Source organism: Aulostomus chinensis, chromosome 5, assembly GCF_037954235.1.
Source record: "Aulostomus chinensis isolate RoL2024-O1b breed Wild chromosome 5, RoL_Achi_v1.0, whole genome shotgun sequence".
Taxonomy (NCBI): domain Eukaryota; kingdom Metazoa; phylum Chordata; class Actinopteri; order Syngnathiformes; family Aulostomidae; genus Aulostomus; species Aulostomus chinensis.
Window position 1 is genome coordinate 31,874,624 of NC_141324.1, and position 8,559 is coordinate 31,883,182.

General features: G+C 42.1%; 2 long non-coding RNA genes across 2 annotated transcripts; both read left to right on the forward strand.

Moving 5' to 3' along the window:
- Nucleotides 1-532: 532 nt before the first annotated feature.
- Nucleotides 533-958, forward strand: LOC147262221 (uncharacterized). The gene is made up of 3 exons (XR_015116148.1): nucleotides 533-547; nucleotides 637-694; nucleotides 883-958. It is a non-coding gene; the product is annotated as an uncharacterized LOC147262221 (long non-coding RNA).
- Nucleotides 959-1,810: 852 nt separating this feature from the next.
- Nucleotides 1,811-7,344, forward strand: LOC147262222 (uncharacterized). Its single transcript, XR_015116149.1, has 3 exons — nucleotides 1,811-1,887; nucleotides 2,023-2,138; nucleotides 7,202-7,344. It is a non-coding gene; the product is annotated as an uncharacterized LOC147262222 (long non-coding RNA).
- The last annotated feature ends 1,215 nt before the right edge of the window (nucleotides 7,345-8,559 follow it).

Genomic DNA, 8,559 nt, shown 5'->3' on the forward strand with positions numbered 1-8,559 from the left:
GTATCTGTAGTACATCCCTGGGAGTTTCTGACATTTCAGAAAAACAATCCTCTCCCACTCCGCCATATAGATATTGGTGTAGGCTGGGACAAACTTTTTGCCCATGGTTGTGCCATGGATCTGGAGGTAGTGGGTGGAGTCAAATTGAAAATCATTTTTGGTGAGACTGATCTCCAAGAGCTGCAGCAAGGCAGTATCAGGTCGGGAAGAGTCAGGAAATCTGCCGACCATGTCCTTCACCGCTCGCAGTCCCAGTGTGGTGTCAATATTGGTGTAAAGAGACTCCACATTGATAGAGAAGAGAAGTGAGTTTGGAGGAATCTGGACAGAACAGACCTTATTAATAAATCATAAGTGTCTTAAACATAACTTGGGTGTTGTTGAGAGAGAGGATTAATAAAAGGATCTATATACTCGGCTACCCACAGTCTGAGACGATTGGCCTCCCCGGTGGAATGTGGGAGGGGATCGTCCACGTCGCGGGATCCTTATGTATTTTAGGAAGGAGGTAAAACCTCCGTGGGTGTGGTATAGGTGGTCCTGAGAGGTAAGTTTTTTATTTATGAGAAATGAACTTCCGTGTATACAGATCCTCTATGATGGTATGTAGTTGCTCTCTTGTTTGCAACTGTATAGATGATTGGAGAGGTCTATAATGCAGCGGAATCTGGAAGTGTCTCTGAGCCTCAATCAGGTAATGAGTTTTGTCAAGGATAACAATTTTAGAGCCTTTATCGGCGGCTTTGATGACCAGATCTTTGTTTTTCCTTAATCGCCTTAGTGCATTCTGCTCCGCTGGGGTCAAGTTGGGTTTGGATTTGCGAAAGGAAAGATCTCTCAGAAGGAGATTGTCCTGCTTCATTAATTCCATCAACTCCACAGGAAGTGAGCTCTGAGGAGTCTCCCAAAAGGAAGGCTCCAAAAATTTCCTGCCCTGAAGAGGATCTCCACCCTTGAAGTGACATACCAATTTTAATCTTCTATGGTAATCATAAATGTCCCTTCTCAGGTCATTTTTGTTTATATTGGAAGGGGTTGGAACAAAAGACAAACCCTTCTCAAGAACTCTCTGCTCTATTGTAGTCAGCACATAGGAGTGGGAGAGGTTGAGGATGTTCCCCTCCTCAGTTTAACTGTGCCAGCCAGGAGGCCAAGATGGAACTGGCCGTTGAAGCTGTCCAATGCACCAAGTCCGATTCTGTGGTAAATTGATCATCCTGGATACCTCTAAGAATTCTATATTTGGTTGTGAGAAATTGGTTGATCTGTGTGCTTTTATTCTGATCACAGATACTCCAAGTTGTTGATACTGCTTACGAATGGTTTCCAATAAATGGTTTTGCAGGATGTTATTTAGACCCACTGTGAAGACCACCTTGTGGGTATCTGGGTTTGGAGGAAGTTTCTTAAGGACCCCTGTTAAATGATGGATCTGTGCCCCGGGGAAGCTATCTATTTGAAGAGTGGACACATCAAAGTGAGGGATCCGAGCCAAGTTTGAGTCTCCCAATATTAAAAAAGGATCCGCAACCTCCCAATGCCATCTTGCGATTTTTTGGAAAGTACGTTCATGATAAGTAGGTATTTTCCTGTATGTAGCAGCTTGGAGACCTGTTTGTACAGGCGGCACTGCGCTTTCCGTTTCTCCCAAGGTGTCCGTAAACGTCACTCGGCTCGAGGGATTTAAGTCTGACGTCAAGTCCTGGTGTTTCTCGCGAGACGGGGCTTTAATTGGTTCCACCGAGGTAAGTATTAGCGTGTTTGTTCCCAAATGTACTGTGTTGAGTGGAATAACAGCCACCTGTCTGTTCCCAGCAGTCGCATTCGACGGCGGAACCTCCGAGTCGGACGGGCTAGCAAGGGTAGTCGGTGAAGCAGCAACTGGAGGTAAGTATGGTGTTATACATTGCTCCCCACCAGGTGGACTCTGAGGGGACCCGGGGAACTCCGGGGACCGAACGATGCCACCTCCGCTCTGGGGCACCACACGCTCCAACTGTGTTTTCGTTTGTTCTTTAACAGACATTGACTGTAAGTGAACAAGAGAGGAGGACGGAGGGCTCCATGGAGTCACAGCATCCAAAAACGAACAGGACAGTCGGTCTTCCATCAACACCGCCACATTGGTAAACGGAGTGGTAAGTGGAGTAAATTTAGTCAGTGCCCCTCCTAGTGGCGGGGTCAACATTGCGGTGTCCTCAGGGACCACTACCTCCTCCCGTTCTTCATTCATTCCCAGATCTGGAAGAATGGTCTGCTTGTTGATACGAATTTCTGCTGTGGTAGTTGTTTCTCGCTCCACATTAGACCCCCGATTCGGACGGAAAGAATTGGAGTTATCTACGGCAAGTCCCCCCAGAGTCAAAAAGGGTATCTGGAGGGATTCTTTCTTCCGCCACGTTCGCATAATGGAACGAGAAGTCCGCTGGGGTTTTGGAGGCGGTGTGAAGGTTGGCCCAAGGTCAAGGCTGAAGGAGACAATTGAATAGAATTGGTAACCTGATTTGAATCAGGAACCAGTACAGGAGAAAGGTTGAAGGTAAGTTTTGAGGCAGGAGACTGGTAGTTAAGGTTAGGCGTGTCACCCGGGGAGAGGTCAGGGATGGGTATTGGGTTAGGAGGGTTAGGGTATAAGGTAAGAGTACCACTCCACTGAAAGTGGTGCACTTTGGAACCGTAAGGTGTAGGAGGGTTAGGTTAGATAATAGTTAGGTGGGAAGGAGAAAGTTCACGGTCCTTCCTGGGGGCAGGGTCCCACCACCCGTAGGTGGTGGGGGTTCAAAAAATTGGACCTTATAGGTCTGTCATGACTGGCCTATGCCACAACGTTTCGGCCTATCTTGGCCTTCATCAGGTGGCTGCCAGTAGGTAAGTGCGGTGCTCTTACTTGGCTTCACACACTTAAATCCCTTTGGCTGTCCCTCTTGCTTTCCTTTACCCTTCTTATACTTTCCCTTTACTGTTCTTAGCCTCTTTCCCTTCTCTTATATTTGAGTTTAATTAGGGCCTGAGCCAGTCCCTGGCGAAGACCCTATTATGTTTCGAAGTCACACTCGCCACTTCAAAAGTAAATTTGACCCCCTAAACATGCATGAAAACTCACCAAATTTGGTAAGCACATCGGGTGCGGCAAAAAATTCGATAATTAAAAAAAAAAGAGGCGCTCTACTCAATAGCGCCACCTACATACACAAAAAACCACGCCACAGACTGTAGGAATGTCCTACAGACATGGGACAAACACCATTGAACTCGTCTCATGAAGACGGATAAATCATACACTCACACCCCTGACCTAACTGTAACAGGATGTCCACAATTTGGACACGAATGTCTAATTTTGGACAATTTTGCGCCCCGAACAAAATCTATCTCCTCCTAAAGCGTAAATGCCAGGGCTTCCAAACTTTCACACATTACTCTCCCAACTGTGCTGATTAAAAGTTGTTCAAGGTTAATATACTACGCGCTCGGTTTGGATTTTATGAGCCGTCAAAGTGGGGGAGACACTTTTCGCCTTACAATGGAAGTCTATGGGGAGAGCGTGTCCTCTCAGGGTACATACTCTCAAACAAATGCTTCTCACATCTACACCATACATTCCACAGCTTTTAAAAACACACCACTGTATTCCTGACAAAAATCCCTACAAAAATATGGTATTTTGTGTGACTTTTGACCAACGTATGCCGACTTATTCACCTTTTACACACTACATTTCTCTGAATCCTCCACTCTCTCCACTCTAGCACAGATCAGACACAGTGCAGCGGGGGAGGGGTTCTTAAAGGGCCAGCTGGCAGCTCTGCTCTCAGCTCTGCTCTCAGCTCTGACAGAGATGGCAGAGAGCGAGCAGAGAAGGGAGGGGCTCTTAAAGGGCCGGCTCTCAGCTCTGCAGTCACACTGTGCAGCGCACTGAGGCTCGTATCTCCTCAACTACAAGGCCTAGGGATTTGCCGATTACACCGTTGGATTGGGGCCGGTGTCAAGGACGCGGCCGTAGGCCGCGCGGGGGCTCAGGCCCTAACAACGCTGCTTGCAGCTTTAATTTGGTTTCTTACTTGAGTTTATATATGTATGTTTTTCTTCTTTATTTTTCCTTTTATTTATTCACCAACCTCTATCTACTTGGGAGGATTTATGGACCTCTACCAATTTGGGAGGATTTTTCTTTATTTACTTTTATTTATCTCTTATTTGAGTTTAATTTAGTCTCTTATTTGAGTTTTAATTTGGTTTGAATTATTTCCATCTAATGTCCTCCCTCTATCCTTTTCTTCTATTCTCTTTCTCTATTTCATCCTTCCTTCCTCCATCGTCCCTTCTTCTACTCCTTTTTTTTACTCCTGCACTGTCTTCACCTTTCCTCTTCTTTGCTTATATTGTAATCTCCCATTCCTTTACTTAGGCTTTATTTTCCCTTTTTATTAATTTAGTAACCTCAACCGACTTGGGAGGATTTATTCGACCTCTACCTACTTGGGAGGATTTTCTTAATTGGGTTTCAATATTTGGGATAGATTAAATATAGCTAATTGGATTCTTCGGATAGCAAACAGTGGGGGTTAGGATTAGGGATTGGATAGCACTTGTTGTGTGCTTAAGTGTGTGGGTGAGTGTGTGTGTGTGTGTGCGTGCGTGTGCGTGCGTAAGGGTTAGGGTTAGGCAAGAGTAAAGGGAGGAGGTTAGGGTTTGGGTAGGGTTAGGGTTTAGGATTAGGGTTAGGGTTTAGTGTAGGGTTAGGGTTTAGTTTAGGGTTAGGTTTGGGTTAAGGTTAGGGTTTAGGTATAAGGTAAGAGTACCACCCCACCCAAAGTGGTGCACTTTGGAAGGGTTAGGGTTAAGGGTTTAGGGATAAAATTAGGGACCCTGTCCCTTCTCCCGAAGGAGGAAAAGAATGCACGGTCCATCCCACCTCTATTCCCCCCATATCCCTGACCCCACTGGGGTTGACGGTTGCGCTGTCTGCCCCTCCTGCCATACTGGACAACCGTCCAACCGTCTCCCATCTTATTTGTTATTGTGTCTTTTTTGATCACCAAATGAAATTATTTATTTTTTATCACAAAATGAAATTCTTTGTTGTTGTTTTTTTTTCTTCAAAGAACTAAAATTGTCTTTTTAATATCTGTTTTTAAATGAAATATTTTCCAATGAAATTATTTATGAAATTATGTTCAAATGAAAATCACTCCTAAAGTAGGAGGAAGAAAAAAATTAAAAACCAAAAATGCTCTCCCAAAATAGGAGGGATCAAAAACAATATCTTTTTATTTATTTATTCTGCTATTTATTTATTCTGCTATTTATTCAGCTATTTATTATTTATGTATAAAAACTAAGGAAGGTGTGCCAACAAAAACACGACATTTCGACCCGTATTGGGTCTTCTTCAGGTTCGGCACACAAAAAAAAAATGACTGGCTCGCTTGCAGTGACAGTGTAGAGCTGTTTTCCCTTCGCTGTTCAAAAGAAAAGTGAGCTCTCTGCTTCTCTCTTCCCCTTTATATAACCTCTGTTTGACTTAACTAAACTGATTTTTTATTTTAGCTTAGAAATACCGTTCCTTTTACCCTTTTCCTTTTTTTTTAACCTGTAACATAAAATAACGGGAATTAACCCCATATACATATGAATTACGTTTTTAGATTATGAATTAACTTAAAATCATTAACCCTTTACTCAATTTATTAACCCTTTATAAGATTTTAAGCATTTAGAATGTCCAATAAAGAATAAAATGAAATTAAAAAACGTTTTGTCTTACTGTGTTTCTTGACTTGTTAAACTTTTTAAACATACATTTTTAACCCCATCAATGCCAAATGAATTTAAGTTGTCCTATTTTAACATGAATTTTTAACCCCCTCAATGCCAAAATGAATAAAAATCCCCTTGTTTTATCATACATTTTTAACCCCATCAATGCCAAATGAAATAAAAACCCCTTGTTTTTAGTAATATACTATTATAAAATTATAATATAAAATTACCTAATAGGGTTAGGGTTAGGCATAAGGAGGGAGGGGTTAGGTTTTATGTTCCAATTCTTTTGCCTTTCTTAGAATAATGTTTTTTAGAATAATGTTTTTATGTTGTCCAATCCATATTTATCCTCCTTATTCCTTATCTGTTTGGTGTGTGATTCTTTAATTCTTTATATGTAGTCTTGCCGTTATTCTTGTAAATAAATTTCTGTTAATCCCTGAACCTGTCTCCTGTTTTTATGTCCAATTTCTTTTTGAATAATAAATCTTTTTCAATTCTTTCCCTCTATTCTTCACTGTATTTTCTTCGAATGTTATTCTCTTCCCTCTACCTAACTTTCTCATTCCCCTTCCTACCATTACATGCTTTCACCTTCGCCTTAGCCTTGATAGGGATAGGTATAAGGTAAGAGTACCACCCCACCCAAAGTGGTGCACTTTGGAACCGTAAGGTGTAGGAGAGTGAAAGTTGGTGCATAGGGTTGTGATGGTCAGCGGAGTGATTGGTGAAAGTTTCAAGTTGATTGGAGCAAAGGGGGCGGAGTGATTGGTGAATAAGCCCCTCTTTTGAGCTTGATTGGTGGTGCACTTTTGAGCTGTAGGGGGCAGAGTGCTGAGACTCTGGCTACCCACCCCTGTGGGTGAGAGTGGGTGTGTGTTTGTGTGCCTGTGTGTGTGTGTGCGTGAGGGTTAGGGTTAGGCAAGAGTAAAGGGAGGAGGTTAGGGTTAGGGTTAGGGTTTAGGGTTTAGGGTTAGGGTTATAAAATTTGGAGCGTCGTTCGAGGACGACACTCAAGGCACCGGCCATTCTCCCCCCTCTGATCCCAATTCCCCTGGCTATAATACCTCGACTTGGTTCCAACTAGGGTTAGGTTTAGGCAAGGAGGTTGATTCGCTCAGTTTAGGTTTAGAGGTTCAAATTCGGTTAGGTTTAGGTTTAAAGGTTAAAATTCGCTGAGATTTAGGCACGGAGGTCGATTCGCTTAGGTTTAGGTTTAGAGATTACAATTCGGTTAGGTTTAGGCAAGGAGGTTGATTCGGTTAGGGTTAGGGTTAGGGGTAGAGGTTCAAATTCGGTTAGGTTTAGGCAAGAAGGTGGATTCGGTTAGGGTTAGGGTTAAGGCAAATTAGTCAGAATCAGAATTAACATTTTATCTTTTCAATATTTTGAATAATAATTACTCATCATCTTTTTATTATTATTTATCGTTTAGACCCAATGGCTGAAGAGTATCCAGGAGGCTGATCCACTTTCTCTCTGCTCTCCTACGTTGTGGTGTGGACCAGTGTGGGTTCCCTTCCAGAATGGTGGTCTTCAGTGCGGTCCATCCATGTTGTATGAAATGTTGTATGAGTGGAATGTGTGTGTTTTGCTTTTTATAAATGTTATGTTTGTGTTGATAAAATCTGGTCCGAATTGTGTTACCTGTCTCTCCCACATATTGTGTGTCACACACCTTGTAAAAAATTAAATATACACAATTTCTAGAATCAATACTGGTTCCTGATTGTGTCTAAAAAACATTATTATTGTGTCTATTGCGCACCCAAAGATGGTGCTGAAAAAATTCTCCGCGCTCAAAGGACTTAGGATTCCTCATAGGTTTGAGTTTGGCCTTTACTAGATAATCCTGTCAGTTTTTGTTTTTCTTATAGGCAGCAATAAGTCTATGATTCTGGAGCAGTGTGGAGTCCTCAATCCCCTGTTGGAAGTGTTTCCGAATCGCTCTGACTAAGTTAACAGCGGACGTAGAATAATTGATAACTATAGGGAGAAGAGAAGAGATCACAATAGGTCTGGTCTTTTTACATGTCTTGAGGGATTTCCTCAAAAAGGAGCGAGAGTACCCTCTAGTGGCCAATGTGGAGAATAGTATTTTGGTGGCCACTTTAAAATCCTCTTCTCTCGTGCAGACTCTGTGGAATCTAAGAAGCTGAGATTTAACAATTCCTGTGTAGGTATGTTTGGGATGGTAACTAAATTTATACAATAAGGAATGAGTATCTGTTTTTTTTTTAAATATTTTAGTGTCCAATTTATGTGTGAGTAAAAAATTAGGTCCTTTATATGTAGTTGTGTCTAGAAAATCAACAGAGGTCGAATCAATTACAGCTTTCAATTTAATAGATGCGTTATGATTATTGAGGGTGTTTAGGAAGATCTCAAAATCCTCCCTCGTGTGCTGCCAGATTCCCCAAATGTCATCCAAGTATCGGAAGTAATGAAGAGGTTTTTCAGGCAAGTTAGAATAGCTGTTTGTTCCCATTGAGCCATAAATATGTTCGCGTAGGCGGGGGCAAATTTCTTTCCCATCGCCGTACCTTTAATTTGTAAGAAATATTTGTTATTAAATTCAAAATCATTCCGAGTTCAGTTAATTTGGAGTAGTTCTAATAATTCTTTTTCTGGTCTTTTAGAATCAGGATATTTGGCAAAGATACTTTTTACGGCCTGAATACCCTCCGAGATCACAATATTAGTATAGAGGCTGTCGATATCGGCAGTGAAGAGGAAGGAATCTGGAGGGATAGAGAGCTGCTTGATCTTGTGGACAAAATCATAAGTATCCTT